Below are 16,594 nucleotides of genomic sequence, written 5' to 3'. Positions count from 1 at the left end.
TGCTCTTTTATCAAACTGGTTGTAGGAAATCCAACTACAATGTATGACTGGCAGTGACACAAATCTCCTTTCAATGTATGTCTAGAAGTATTTCATCTTTGGTGCCCATTGATTGCTAAGTTCAAATCTAACTTTTGATATAATTTCTTTCTGTGATTTATACCTGAGCTCCGTGCTGAATTCCAAGCACCTCTTATTGAAATATGATGTGGGCTGAGCGCACAGGGCACTCTATTGATTTGCGCCAGCAACTCTAGTCAAGAAGCTTACTTCATTCATCTCAACAACTGGCAGTGTCTTTAAAGAAATCTAGTACTTATTGAATTTGTGTAAAGCTGCCTAGTGAACGCTCCTATAATTTCCTCTGTGCTGTATTATCTTACAGGTACCTTTGATGAACAGATTTTTAATAGACAATGAGTTTCATATTTTTCTCCTGGGGTAGCAAACTCTGGTATGCAAGTCAACAGGATATATTCAAATATTTTAGAATAAAATATTTGAAACCAATATAAGATGAAACTTTATCTTTTCTTTGATTTAACTACATTGTTTATGATAAAAAAATTATTTGAAACTCTAGGAAAAAAATTTACCTAAAGTACAGATTTCTATATGGAATTAAATCTTTGTGATCTAGCCATCCAGTAAATTGGAAACTCAAGTACTCCCCTGTGACTCTATTAGGATTTGGAAGCAATCAGTCCTGAGCATTCTAGTATTTTTGGAATGTCCTTTTTTTTTTTTTTTTTATGTTTCTTGTTGCTGTTAATATGATGTGTTTCTTCACTCCTGTGCCTTGTAAGTTTTACAGCTTGGACTCATCTCAGGCAGTTTTGCTTGTTTTGTTTTCCTGTTAAGTTTTTGTGTGATTGGAGCAGCAGACTCCCCCTTGAGAGCTTTTACACAATTGTTTCTATTACTCTCCAGATGTGTTACTATTCTTGAGTTGTTTTAATATAATTATTCTTGGTAAACATGTGCATACACACATACGCACACACACACACATACACAAACATTAAGACAAAAATTTCCAAATTGGCTCCAAAGTCTTAGAAGAGTTTCAAGCACACAATTTCAGATTTGTAAAGTTTAAATTAAAGTGGAACTCAAACCCATTTTTAAAAAGCAACCTAAACCTTAAACTAGTGTTGGCATTGTGGCTCAGCAATACAGTTTTTCCCTAACAGGGATGAGACCCTAGGTTTAGTTGTCAAAGCACATAAATTTAATATAATGAGTTCATTGGTAAATATAATTACAATAGCTGTTGAGCATCACTTGAAAGCATCACAAAAGGCTAAATTGACAGGTGCATAATGTAGTTTCACAAATGTCCTTCTTCTGATTATAAATTTGATGAGTTCTGTGCATATATACACATCATACATCTTTTTGTTAAAATCAGACAAATGGGCTGGTGGTTAAATCAGTGGTTAAAATTCCTACTACACTAGTTTAGATATCAGTTTGAATTTTCAGAACTCAAATAAAATCAGGCACAGTGACAGGGGTTTATAATCTCAAATCCACTAAGGAAAGATGAAAACAAAAATGAATCTCCATAGCATGCAGGGCCCTTGTCATGACGCACACAACAGCACACAGCAAAGAATCCATCTCACAAAATACAAGGTGGAATATAAAGAACAATGCCTAGTGTTGTCATATGTTGTCATATGACCTTCACATGCATGCTGTGGCAAACATTCACACAAAAATTGTATAGCTCTCTTCCTCTCCCCCCCTTACCCTCTCTCTATCTTTCTGTCTCAGCCTCTCTCTGTCTCTGTCTGTCTCTGTCTCTCTCTCTACCTCTCCATAAAACATACATACATAACCAGAAAACACAATGAGAGAAATATTCAACTGTCTTTGTTAATCAAGAACATTGTAGAACAGAATGACACAGTTCAGAACAAGCATACAAATAATTTGGTTGCTGTTTCAGTCAAAGTAAATCTTCTATTTTCTTAATCAGCATAAATTTACAAGTTTTTTTTTATTTTAAAGTATATTGAATAATATAAAGAAAGTGAGACAAAATACCAAACTAAAGAATTTCTATTACTTAAAGGAAAATACTACGAGTCAGGTGGAAAATACTAAGGATTCGTCTCCTGCTGGGCAGAAGAAAGGATGTCTTCTGCTCATTACCTGCCTTAACCTTCCTTGCTAAAGATGAAGGAAAAAGCTGAAATTTAAAACTAGCAGAGAGTGAGGCTGATTTTGACAGCCTATGTTGTATGTAAGATTCCAATTTTTGTTCTTTCCTAGTAAACTTCTTCATGGTAGCTGAGGTTTTGTTTTGCTTTGCTTTAATATTGTATTACACTATTTTCTAAGAAAATTGGAAGCTGATAGAAATTAACTTTTTATTATGGTTTCCCTTAATTGAAATGAGTACCTGAGTAGAACCCATCAAGCGGCTTTCATATTGCGTCACAGTTCTATGATTTAACAAATAGTGAAGGTATGGCTGCCAATGAGCATGTGAACAGCCGTTCACAGTGGAGGACCATGGAGGAGTGCAGTAGCCTGACAAAGCTCACCTCCCTTATGGCAGGCTTCACTGCTTCTAAATATAGACTAGCTAACATATTTTCAAGTTTAACTGGTTTAGTTGAGTATATTCCCTACTTGATGCAAATTTGTAAAAGTGCATCCAATTCGCATACATAATCAATCTTTTCTTCTGCCAAGATGCTTATAAACAAACATCAGAATAGAGATGTGAGAAGATTAGCTGTGGATCAGTCAACACCAGTCCCTACTACAGTAAATCAGTAGTACTCAGTTTCCCTCCAGTGGTCCAGTGAGTTCTCACTCCCCATGTGCAACCTTAGAGTCAGCTTAGTCACCTTGTTGCTCATATTTTCTTTTCTGCATTGTTCATACTCTCCTAAGAATCTGTTCATGGATATTTAAGGATCCCTATCCTAAAAAGGCCAGTCTCTAGGTAAATTTACTATTTTCTTCTTCAAATGTTGAAAAGAATTACAATCTAAACCTACTTTAAAAAAAAAAAAAAAAAAAAAAAAAAACTACTCGAATTTTTTTGTTACCTGTAACATGAGTACTTCAAGTCAGGAATTGCAAAGAGGGTGGGGTGTTGCTGATAGGGCTTAGATCTGACCTCATTTCCATGGAGACTGCCTCCAACAGCCTTTCTTAGCTCCTCAGACAGGTTGCAGCACAGTTACCTCACGTGCGCCATCTCTCAATCCGGTTTCATGTTCTCTCGACTTTTTCCTCTTTCCTTATAAGGGTGGTTTTGAACACCAAAAACTTTATCAAATTCAGCCCCCTGTGACGTACAAGTGTGTAGAGATCTAAAGAAAGAAAGACTAGCCACCACTGGCGAAACAAATGGATGCTTTCATAGAATTCCTGATTGTAAACAACAGGAGGAAGACTGAATGATGCTGGAGTGTGTGTTCCCGGATTACTTTTTCCTTTCCTTTCCTTTCCTTTCCTTTCCTTTCCTTTCCTTTCCTTTCCTTTCCTTTCCGTTTTCCTTTCCGTTTTCCTTTCCGTTTTCCTTTCCTTTTTCCTTTCCTTTTTCCTTTCCTTTTTCCTTTCCCTTTTCCTTTCCTTTTTCCTTTCCTTTTTTTCCTTTCCTTTTTTTCCTTTCCTTTTTTTCCTTTCCTTTTTTTCCTTTCCTTTTTTTCCTTTCCTTTTTTTCCTTTCCTTTTTTTCCTTTCCTTTTTTTCCTTTCCTTTTTTTCCTTTCCTTTTTTTCCTTTCCTTTTTTTCCTTTCCTTTTTTTCCTTTCCTTTTTTTCCTTTCCTTTTTTCCTTTCCTTTTTTCCTTTCCTTTTTTTCCTTTCCTTTTTCCTTTCCTTTTTCCTTTCCTTTTTCCTTTCCTTTCCTTTCCTTTCCTTTCCTTTCCTTTCCTTTCCTTTCCTTTTTTTCCTTTCCTTTTTTTCCCCAATAAGTAAGTAAATAAATTTAATTGATAATCTAAAACCTTGTTCTAAAGAAAAGCACAGATGCTGTAGATGTGATGTTGGACACACACACCCCCCCCCACACACACACAACCAATATTTCAAGTCTCAGAGGTTTGATACCCAGGAAGGCACTATCTTTTTTAATTGTTTATTTTCTTTAGTGATATTTCAAATGTTATCCCCTTTCCTGTTTTTCCTCCCTCCTGGAATCCCCTATCCCATCCTCCCTCCCCCTGCTTCTATGAGGGTGTTCCTCCACCCACCCACCCACTCCCAACTCCCCGCCCTCGATTCCCCTACACTGGGGCATCTATCGAACCTTAATAGGACCAAGGACCTCTCCTCCCATTGATTCATGGCAAGGCCATCCTCTGCTACACATGTGGATGGAGCCATGTGTACAGCTTAAACCACATGATCATTTCATTAGATGCTGAAAAAGCATTTGATAAAATTCAGCACCCCTTCATGTTTATAGTCTTGGAAAGATCAGGAATTCAAGGCCCATACCTAAATATTGTAAAAGTAATATACAGCAAACCAGGGTTTCTTAGGACCCATGTGTTAACCACTGTGTGGTTCTGTCCTCTCACCCTTTCTACTCAATTTCCATTCCATCATTTATTCCATTGCATAAAAGTTCAGTTCCATGATTACCTTCAGTTTACACGTTAAGGCTTCTAATTAGGAGGAAAAGACAAAAACCAACTAGCAAACAAACAAAACCAAAAGCCAATAAAAAATCAGAATGGAAGCAAGAAAAAAATGAAAAGGAAAAGAAAGATTGATTGATTTTGGTTTAGGAACAACCAAAATAATTGGTCACAGCACTGGCCTAAATAATTGGTCACAGCAATTTTCAGGGCATAATTTTAATATATTTTAAAAATATCCACCTTCTCGTCTTAGCTGTTTAGTTTTTCAATATTGTTTGCTCCTCCAAAGGGTATAAAAGTGAGGTTTATATTAGCCTCTCACATTCCAAACTAAAATTATCTTGAATACATTTTAAATGTGCAAGGAAAATGGTGGCAAATTAAATGAAAAATCTGGTAATTTTGAGGACAAACAGATTAAGCATTCAGAAATTATGCAAAGCTCTAGTGTTTACAGTCTGTTAGCAAATTACAAATTATCTCAGAAAAGAGAGAAGCCAGAGGACAAACACCACCATTTTCTACAGGCTCTTACAAATGATTTTGGAAAATGAAAATAAAACTTAGATGAGAAAATAATGAAAACAGGAAAAATATATTTTAGGAAACTCTTGCTCTGAGTTAAGCAGCACAGAAATCAATTTTTCTACAAGAAATAATATTGTTTTCTAGAAAGCATGTTTTATTTACAGTTTTATTTAGCATAACAAATAATATTCTGACTTTGTACTGCAATGCAAACTGTAATTTTACTAAAACACAGATTTTGAATTTACAATTAATAAATAGAAGTTGAAGAAGTGTTCCACTTGTTAATATTGTCAAGTGTATAGGGAGCACGGGTTGTGGTGAGATTTGTTTCCAGTGATGCCTATGTCAGTGATTCTCAACCTTCCTAACGCTGTGACTCTTTAGTACAGTTCCTCTTGTTGTACCGACTCCCAATCATAAGATTATTTTTGTTACTACTTTAGAACAGAAATTTTCTACTGTTGTGAACTGTAAAGTAAGTATCTGTGTTTGTTATGGTCTTAGCCAACCCTTATGAAAGTATCATTCAACATCCAAAGTTTTTCACACCCAAAACTTGAGAACACTGCTTCTCATTCTTTGTTTTATTTGTCTTCTACTATTGAATTTGAATTGTTAACATACACATACTTTTGTAAAAGTTGGGACACTAATGGGACCTGAGAGCACATTACCTTAAGAAGCCAATCCAGTTTCCACATACTAATTCAAAAGGGAACAAAGAAAATAAACCTCATAATAATAAGCTGCAGCTATATTGTTAATTATTACACCTCTTCTTTATGAAATATATAGTTAAAAGAAAACAAACATCATTGTATTATTTTTTTTTTTACATAGTAAAGAAGTAATTTGTGGGTTTTAAAACGTTAAAGAAATTATATAGAAACAGAGGCCAGGGAACTGCTTTCAGAAATGCCTCCTGCATACAATAATAAAGATTTGAGTATTACTGGTACATCATTAGTGTGTCCATGCTCTGTCATTATTCCAGAAATGACAAAGAAACAAGCATGGTTTTATGGAGTTGAAACCTTAGGCCAGTGAGCTCTGTTCATTATGGCACCTAAAACAGATTATAGCACGAAGTTGGGACCTGGGAAAGATCCACTGGAATCTTTCCATCTTAGTCAGCCCATGCAGCTAAGTGGATTGCAATTTGTCTTTGTTTTCAGTTCCCAATTTGCAATCTCATTTGCCTCTAGAGTGCTGTGATGAGAGGTGTGCACTGCAGTGTGGGCTGGCTTCTAAGCTCCAGCCTATGCTCCCTGATTTTATTAAGATGGCTTTCCTGACTCCCCACATCCCAAGACAAAAAAAAAAAATCTTTGTGATAATGATCTCCAGAGTGTACAGGATGTGTTGTTAGCAGTGAACTCCCCACTGAATGATGAATTTCCTCATTTAGTTTCAACATTGACCTTTGTATTTGCATAGGTAATAAACACTCTAACAAAATATGGCTAAAGTAGAGTTAATAAATATTAAACAGTAACATATATATATTCAACCTCTGTTTCTCTGCCTACATTCTTGTCCCCTTATTTAATAAATATTAAACAGTAACCTATATATTCAACCTCTATTTCTCTGCCTACATTCTTGTCCCATTAAATTAAACATTAATAACACTTACTCTTTTACTTGAAACTAAATTCAACAATCACCCACTATTAATTTTCTTTTTAGCCACTACATATATGTAATTCATCAAGAGGTTTGTTGACACTATATTTAACAGATAGTCAAGATGCATCTACTTCTTTTCATGGCCAACTACTCTTTGATCTGAACAACCACTAGCATTAAATATATTTTATTTCATATCCATACATGCACATAATTGTGTGCCCAAATCCAGTCCACTTTACCTCCTCTACAATTCTACAATTCTTTCCTTAGCACCCACAACAATTGTTACCAAATTCATGCTCTCATTTTTTTTTTAAATTAATGATCAATGACTCCATCTAATGCTGTCTGTATGTACATGGGTAGACTCTCATTGCCTACTCCTGAAGTCAAGTACTTCTCCATACCAAGCAGCTATTAATCACCAATAGCTTCTCAAATAGAGTGGAACCTCAAGAGATCCATCAGCATCCATACTGGGATTTGACTGGTTAGGTCTTGTGCCAGTCTTATGCACAGAGTAGCAGCCATTGTGGATTCATGTATACATTTGTGTTGTCATATCTAGCAAATGTTATTTTAAGTCAGACATTAATTCCTTTGGTTTTTATAGTCATTCTGCTGTAGCAATCTCAGAGCCTGCCCTATTCGGAGCTCAGCACTCCAAAGTCTGGTATTCTTTGCACATTGATATAGACTGGTTCGTATTTCTGTACCAATTGTCTTCTACTCCGAAAAGAAGCACTTCTGATGAGAGTTAAGAGATGTACTATTCTTTGGGTGTAATGATAAGAATGTAGAGAACATCACATTACTTTGTTCATTTGACAGAAAAATACTAGCACATCATCTCATAGAGCCTATGACCTAGTTAGACTCAGGCTTGGGATCTAGGGCCTGATCTGTGGAGCAGATTTAAGTATAATCAAAAGTGTTTGGTTACTCTCACACTATTTGTGCTACGATTGCACCAGTGGACGTATATTGCCATAGCAATCTCTATGAAAGTTCTAAGGACTCACAGCTGGCTAATCCTGCTGATTACGTTCCCCCTCTGGTAATTTATACAATGACTTTCAGCACTATGGAAGCTACTCAGTAGGAAGGAAGCCTCTCAATTAGTACCATCTTGGTTAATCCATGTCTTATGATTCAAGTTTCTGGTGTCTTCAACAACAAGGTCTTATCATCAAGGTCTGGATGATAGCTGTGAGCAATGGCAATACCTTGTGATGTCTGGGGGAGGGATTATTGGATCCCAGTGATAAGCAAGTAGAAAAGAGGTAATTAATACTTAGATCTGGGTCTTTTATCGAATATAATATGGTGTCTGGGGAGACATTGTCTCATCATTATAGAGTAACTATATTTAAACCCCTTCCATGTATGTTTATGAGTATATTTTAGGAAACCTTTAAAGGAACCCTTTAAAGTAACCCTTTAAAGTAGGTTTCCATATGGTATTTTCAAAGGTTTTTGGTGCTATTTATATTTCCTCATAATCTCTTCTCCATCCTTTCCTCCCATCTCACCAGACTCAGTTTAATCCTTTCTATTTTGTTATTCTCCTATCTCTATTCATTACATTGTATTCTATTTTCCTTGCTTTGAACCCCTTCTTCCCCACCCCAGTGGCTTTTTCAGTCTTTTATAATTACTACACTTCAAGCGTAATACCTAAATATTCAAAGCCATATATGAGATGATGTGACACTTGTCTTTTTAGATTAACTCAGGATTATTATTTCCACATCCATCCAATTACTTGAGAATTTTATGTTTCTTTACAGCTAGATAGTATTCTACTGTGTATATGAGCCATATTTTGATTATTGATTCAGCTACCCGTTGACATATAGTCTGTATATTTCACATTGTTGGGTATTGTGGACAAAGCAGTATGGGATTTGGCTGACTTGATATCTCTGTAGCAGAATATAGTCCATTTGGAACAGACTGAGAGGTATTAAAACTGGGTCATGTGGTAGCTATTTCTTGCTTTTGGTAGAACCTCCTCCACATCAAACTACATTTCCAACAACAGTGAATACATTTCTTCCTTTCCCCAGATTCATCCCAGTCAAGATATTATGTTGGAATTTTAATGGGCATTAGGTTGAAACTGTAGCTTCCCTTTAGAAGAGTGGTCACTTTCACACAATTCATCTACTAATCCAGGATCTTGGGAGGTCTTTTCACTCTTGCATCTTCTTCTGTTGCTTTTTTTGTTTTCTTTTTTCCAATTTTTTATTAGTTATTTTCTTCATTTACATTTCAAATGCTATCCCCTACACCCTCCCTGCCCCCTGCTCCCTACCCACCCACTCTCACTTCTTGTCCCTGCTGTTCCCCTGTACTGGGGCATTCTTAATGTCTGAAAAGTTTTATTGTACAAGCATTTTACTTTGTTGGTTAGATTTATTCCAAGATTGGTTTTGAGGTGATTGTAAATAGGTTGATGGTTTTATTTATTTCTTGGTCTGTTTGTTGTTGGTCCACGGGAAGGTTACTGATTACTGCAAAGGAACAGCTTGACATAACACCATAAACCTAAACAGGCAGCAAGGGTTGGCAATCAGGGCCAAAATCTGTTTACTTTTGGCAATTTAACTCTCTCTCTATCTCTGGTGCCAGAAGCTGATGGTTTCTTGCCATTTAACATTTTCTTGCTATTGTGGGGCACAAAGCAGCTGGCTTCTGGAAATTAACTCCTGCTGAGAGCAGTAGGGGGCAAGAAACTTGGAGTTCCTTAATCCTTGAGTAAGCCTGAAAGAAAGGAAAGGAAAGAAAACAGAAGAGAAGAGAAGAGAAGAGAAAGAGAAGAGAAGAGAAGAGAAGAGAAGAGAAGAGAAGAGAAGAGAAGAGAAGAGAAGAGAAGAAAAGGAAAGGCAAGGCACACAGAGATACATACATACAAGATAAAGCTGAAGAAGGCTATACCACTGCTTTACAGTAGTTCTTAACTTTTTTCTTTTTTCTTTCATTAGATATTTTCTTTATTTACATTTCAAATGTTATCCCCTTTCCTAGTTTCCCCTCTGAAAAATCCCCTGTTCCCTCCCCCATTCCCCTGCTTCCCAGCCCACCCATACCCTTTCCCTGTTCTGGCATTCCCCTATACTGGGGCATAGAACCTTCACATGACCTAGGGCCTCTCCTTCCATTGATGATCAACTAGGCCATTCTCTGCTACATATACAGCTAGAACCATAACTTCTACCATGTGTTTTCTTTGATTGGTGGTTTAGTTTCAAGGAGCTCTGGGGATACTGGTTAGTTCATATTGATGTTCCTCCTATGGGGCTTTAGACTCCTTTAGTTTCTTGGGTACTTTCTCTAGCTCCTTCGTTGGGGATCTTGTGCTCCTTCTAATGGATGATTGTGAACATCCACTTCTGTATTTGCCAGGCACTGGCAGAGGCCCTCAGGAGATAGTTATATTAGGCTCCTGTCAACAGGCTCTTGTTGGCATCTGCCATTGTGTCTGGGTTTGGTAGTTGTTTATGGGATGGATCCCCATGTGAGGCAGTCTCTGGATGGTCATTCCTTCAGTCTCTGCTCCACACTTTGTAACACCTTCCATGGGTATTTTGTTCTCCCTTCTAAGAAGGATTCTGAGTTTCTGGGCTAATATCCACTTATCAGTGAGTGCATATCATGTGTTTTCTTTTGCAATTGGGTTACCTCACTCGAGACGATATCCTCCAGATGCATCCATTTGCCCAAGAATTTCATAAATTCATTGTTTTTAATAGCTGAGTAGTACTCTATTGTGTAAATGTACCACATTTTCTGTATCTATTCCTCTGTTAAGGGACATCTGGGTTATTTCCAGGTTCTGGCTATTATAAATAAGGCTACTATGAACATAGTGGAACATGTGTCCCTATTACATATTGGAGCATCATCTAGGTTTATGCTCAGAACTGGTATAGCTGGATCTTCCAGAAGAACTATGTCCAATTTTCTGAGGAACTGCCAAACTGATTTCCAGAGTGGTTGTACCAGCATGCAGGCCCACCAGCAATGGAGGAGTGTTCCTCTTTCTCCACATCCTCACCAGCATCTCCTGTCATCTGAGTTTTTTATCTTAGCCATTCTGATTGGTGTGAGATGAAATCTCAGGGTTGTTTTTATTTGCATTTCCCTGATGATTAAGGATGTTGAATATTTTTTAGGTGCTTCTCAGTCATTCAATATTCCTCAGTTGAGAATTCATTTTTTTAGCTCTGTACCCCATTTTTAACAGGGTTATTTGTTTTTCTGGAGTCCAACTTCTTGAGTTCTTTATATATATTGGTTTTATGCCTTCTCAAGATAATTGATCACATGATTATCTAAGTATTTTTACATTCCACAAGTTCATAGTAAGTTTAAAGCAATAGTTCATGTCATAGACTGATAAGACTTGAATCACAGCAGTATTGTTTACAATCTTTCCATTAAGACTAGTACCTTACTAATCATTAATTATTTGTTACTAGGTGCACACATTTATTACAAGTTTAAAGCATCAATTTTATATCATAAGTTAGCAAAGTTTTGTGAAGAGACAAATCAACTTGCCTTGTGTTTTATTATTTTGAAGTCTTATATGGATAGACTAGTCTATCATTTATTTTCTGTCCTTGCACCTACAATAAATTTCCCATTCCAAGTTTATGAACTTTAATTGCCAGAAAGTGATTTCATTCCTAACCTAGAAGGAACACTTTCCTCAATCATAAATTTGTTCTAAGCCTGCTTTCTTTTCCTACCACAATTTGCCTGTGACACGTGTGTATTTACAGAGCCCTATTTACAGCTTTTATTCTATATGGGCCTTGAGATTACTTGTATTAATTTATGAATTCTATAAAATCATTTTGAAAACATCAACTCATCTGCACAGCATTACTATGTTCAGTTACATTATTATATTTATTCTGTAGGAAATCTGTCCAAATAGGATGGGCAGATGCCCAGGAATCATTAGGTTATGTAGTAGTAGTGGGAAAGGTATATCAGCAGCATGAAGCAATCCTGGGATGAACTATCTGAGGACCCTGCTTCTCATAGCACAGCTAAGACAACCTTGCAAAGAGATGACCAGAAAACTCACTTGCTTGCCATACCTTTCTTAGATGGCGACTGACAGATTACAGTTTGTTAATTTTTTGTTATGCTACATTGTTAAATGGGCTTATAAGTTCCAAATATTACAAGTAGAGTTTCTATGATCTTTTACATATTGAATCCTATACTTTGTAGATCAAAGATACTTTACCTCTTTCTTTCCTATTCATATTCCCTTCTCTTCTTTTATTGCTCTGTCAATTAATTCAATCACCATGTTGAAGAGGAATGGAAAAAGTAGATATCGTGTTGTTCCTGACTTTAGTTGAAATGCTTTGTGTTTTCCTCATTTAGCAAAACGTTGGGTGTTGGCTTGTGGTTTATTGTTTCTATTATGTTAAGTTATACCCCATGATCCTAAATTTCAAGACATTTAGCATGAAAAGATACTTACGTTCATGAAACACCTTTCACTTTCTGCTTATAAGTGGTTTCTGCAATTGAGTCAGTTTATATGCTGGAATAAATTGATGGATGTATATATGCTGAACCTCTCATACATATATGAGGTGAAGCTGTATGGTTGTAAATAGTGATCTTTTACATGCTTATTGAATTTGGCTTGCAAATATTTTGTTAAAATTTTTCTTTTGTTCCTGTACACAAGACAGATTTGCCTATACGTTTTTTTCTTTCTTTCTGGCCAGGTAGTTTAGATGTCAAGGTAATCCCAACTTCATATAAAGAAATTGAACAGCCTATTTTTCTTCAGATTTTTTTAATATTTATCAAAACCAAATTATCCAAGGTAAAATTTCTGATATTCACTACAAGATCCATTCTCTTTTCTCAACAAAAGCATATATTTTTCTTATCTCATATATTGTTACATCTCCCACAATTTCCCCTCCCTTCACTTGTCTCAGGTTCCTTGCTACCCCCTCTCACCCCAACCTTATGCTCCTCACTTTCCCTTCAGAAAAGAATAGGCCACACAGGGATCTCAACTGAATACTGCACAACAAGTAACCATAAGACTAGGCACAAGCCCTTATATCAAGGCTGGAAGAGTCAACTCAAGGCAAGTCCACTCAGGAGAGCATTTTCCTTCAGTTTTATAGAAGATTGCTAGAACTACTCCTTTGAAGGCCTGGTAGATCTTTGTGCTGAATTATTTGGGAGAATTTAAAGTACTTCTGCTTTCTCAGAGATTGTTGTAGGGCTGCTTAAATTATTTACTTAATCTTGACTTAAAGTTGGTAGATCTCATGCTCTTAGAAATTTATTAATTTCCTTAAAATTTCCAGTATGTGAAAACTTCTAAAATGTACTCTTATGTTTAAATTTCAACAATATATGTTATAATGTCCCTTTTCTTTCTTTTTCTTTTTTTTTTAATGTTTTACACTCCATATTTTGTCCCCCCATCACCCTTTGACTGCTCCACATCCCATACTACCTCCCCACACCCCGTATCCACGTGTATATCCCTACCGCTCCCCTCACCTGAACCCTAAATTCCCTGGGGCCTCTAGTCTCTTGAGGGTTAGGTGCATCATCTCTGAATGAACATAGACCCAGAAATCCTCTATATATGTTGGGGGCCTCATATCAGCTGATGTATGCTGTCTGTTTGGTAGTCCAGTGTTTGAAAGATCTTGCGGGTGCGGGTCCAAATTAATTGAGACTGCTGGTCCTCCTACAGGATCACTCTTTTCCTCAGCTTCTTTTCATCTCCACTTTTATTAACTTTGTTTATCTTTTTCTGCTGATTAAAGTTTGTTAGCCTTGTTAATCTTTTCAAAGAGCCATCTCTTCACTCTTTCTGTTCTTTTTCTTCATTTCTGTTTAACCATTTTCAGCCCTGATTTTTTATTGTCTCTTTCTGCCCGTTATGTTTTTTTTTTCTTTTTTTTTTCAAATTCTTCAACTGTAAGAAAAAGTTATTAACATGAGATCTCTCCATCTTTTTAATATAGGCACTTAATGCTTAGACTTTTCTCTGTGGGTTGCCTTCATTGTGTCCTGCAGGTTTTGATAGGTTGTGTTTTCAGTTCCATTCAACTCTAGGAATATTTAAAATGCCTCCTTGATTTCTCCAATCACTTGACTTCGACTCAACAGTATGCTGTTAAATCTCAATGAGTTTTTGGACTTTCTGTATTTTCCATTGCTACTGATTAAGAGATTGATTCCAGTGTGGTCAGATAGAGTACAAGATAGTATTTCCGTTTTCCTATATTCATTCAGACCTATTTTATTTCTTGATGTGTGGTCAGTGTTGAAGAAATTTCTATAAGATGCTGGAAGAATGTGTCTTCTTGGATGGAATGTTCTGTAGGATTGAACTGTCTGGTGGATCCATTAGATTTATGATGTCATTACCTTCAATGTTTCCTTATTTAATTTTTGTTCAGATTACATGTCTATTGGTGAAAGATGGGTACTAATGTCACCTGTTATGACTGTGTTGAATTTGATCAAATTTTTAAAAATCTTTAAATGAAATTTATGAAAGTGGTAGATAGCTCTTTTTTGTTCCTTTCTGTATGAAATAACTCTCCTTATTTGTTTGTTTGTTTGTTTGTTTGTTTGTTTGTTTGTTTTGTCTAGTTTTGTGAGACACTAATTAATTTGTGCTGAAGTTTCTTTTGGATAGTTCTTCAAGACCCTTAGGCTGTATGAAACTTTACAGAATGGTCTTACATGCCATCTATATTCTGGCCACACTTACCTCTCCAATTTTATCATTATTACTCTCTTCGAAGTTCTAGATATTAGTAATATTGGCTATATTTCTTTTGGTTAGCTGTAAACTCCTGTCTTGCAAAGCTACCTTGCTCTGTATTATTCTGATCAGATTTCTGACAATTCAATTTAAGTTTTTGCATGCCAAGCCAAATTTCAGTAATTGAAATTATCTCATTTTCTTTGTCTGAAATTATTTCATTCTCCTATATTTAGCTGAATATACAGTTTCTTCCCTGACTTCTTCATAGAACGGCATTGAAAGTAGGAGACATATATGTGGTTATCATCCTCTCCAAGATTTCTACAATTGCACTGCAATTGAAACTAGTGACAATACACTTCTTCAATAAACAAAAGCATTCACTCAACATATGATTAAATAAGAAGTCTTAAATAAAGTATCCTTTATTAATTTTTATCTCATAATAGTCTACTAATTTTTGTTTATTGGATTTATTACATGGCCAAAGTATGTTTATAATATAATGATGGAAGTGATTGAAGACAGATCAGCTATCATAATTCTTAAAATCTAAGCTGAAAAGAATAAAAGAGGTAAATGAATAAAACTCCAATGTTCTTCAAATTCTTAAGGCATAAGACACCAAGAATGCCTGATGAAAAACTAGACAAATCCATTTGTTCCTAATCAAGAATCAGATAAATACTTTGGCTTGAGATTCCACCTTTCCCTGTTTGCATCACTGTAGGACTTTATAAAATTATGAAGTAGCTTTATTTACTTTGAAAGAATATGGCAGATAATGCCTAAGACTATTTCACTTGGCCATGTGACTGGAAGAAGAAAATTTGTCACAGGGAACTTAACATGCTGAAGAAGAGAAAGGGTATGACAGAAACTTTGTCTCTGCTAATTATAACGAGTTCCTCAGCACTAGGGTTGTTCATATAACTCCAGTCAAGGTGATATGATGCCATTTCTGGCATTGCAGGCACCAGTGTACATGTTGAACACACACACACACACCCACACACTTAAAATAAATCTTAAAAGTGGATGATCACAGTCAGCTATTGGATGGGTCACACGGCCCCCAATGGAGGAGCTAGAGAAATTAACCAAGGAGCTAAAGGGAACTGCAACCCTATAGGTGGAACAACAATATGAACTAACCAGTACCCCAGAGCTCTTGTCTCTAGCTACACATGTATCAAAAGATAGCCTAGTCGGCCATCACTGCAAAGAGAGGCCCATTGGACTTGCAAACTTTATATGCCCCAGTACAGGGGAACCCCAGGGCCAAAAAGGGGGAGTGGGTGGGTAGGGGATTGGGGGGGTGGGTATTGGGGACTTTTGGGATAGCATTGAAAATGTAAATGAGGAAAATACCTAATAAAATTATTTTCTTATTATAAAAAGATTATAATAAAATTTATCAAAATAATTATGGTGAAAAAATTAAACATAATAGGATTACCTTGAAAAAAATAAATCTTAAAACAGAAATGTCATATAACTACATATGGTTTCATACATTTAATTTGGGTGACTCCAGTCACACCCTCCTTTTGACATGTCTGGAACCCAAGATTTATAACTCAGTCAGCACCTCAATCATCTTCTCTGACAGAAGCATAGCAAGAAGTCTTCTGGTACCCAAAGATGAGCAAGGACAAGACATGAATACTCCTAAATACAACATAAGATATAATCAAGTTACATTAGTGATAGTACAAAATATGGACAGAACACCTAGAATGAAGAGTAATTCCTTCTCTGCCTATCAAGGTGAGATCTATCACAAAAACATTATCTGAACTATCCCTGCAAAATAGGTAGAAAGAATACTGAGGCAGAATATTAACAATGGACCAAAATACTATGCAAGAAACACAAAGAGAAGGGACGTGATAAGACAGGAAAGAGAGAGAGAGAGAGAGAGAGAGAGAGAGGAAGAAGGAAGGAAGGAAGGAAGGAAGGAAGGAAGAAAGAAAGAAAGAAAGAAAGAAAGAAAGAAAGAAAGAAAGAAAGAAAGAAAGAAAGAAAGAGGAGG

The 16,594-nt window shown here is 36.1% G+C and overlaps 1 protein-coding gene across 5 annotated transcripts in view; it reads left to right on the top strand.

Moving 5' to 3' along the window:
* Window positions 1–16,594, top strand: part of Ptprd (protein tyrosine phosphatase, receptor type, D) — a 2,270,506-nt gene that overhangs the window by 1,212,831 nt on the left and 1,041,081 nt on the right. The window lies entirely within an intron of this gene.

The sequence above is a fragment of the Mus musculus genome, chromosome 4 (genome assembly GCF_000001635.26).
Source record: "Mus musculus strain C57BL/6J chromosome 4, GRCm38.p6 C57BL/6J".
NCBI lineage: Eukaryota > Metazoa > Chordata > Mammalia > Rodentia > Muridae > Mus > Mus musculus.
The sequence above is the reverse complement of the archived record's forward strand: the minus strand, read 5'-3'. Positions and strand labels throughout refer to the sequence as shown.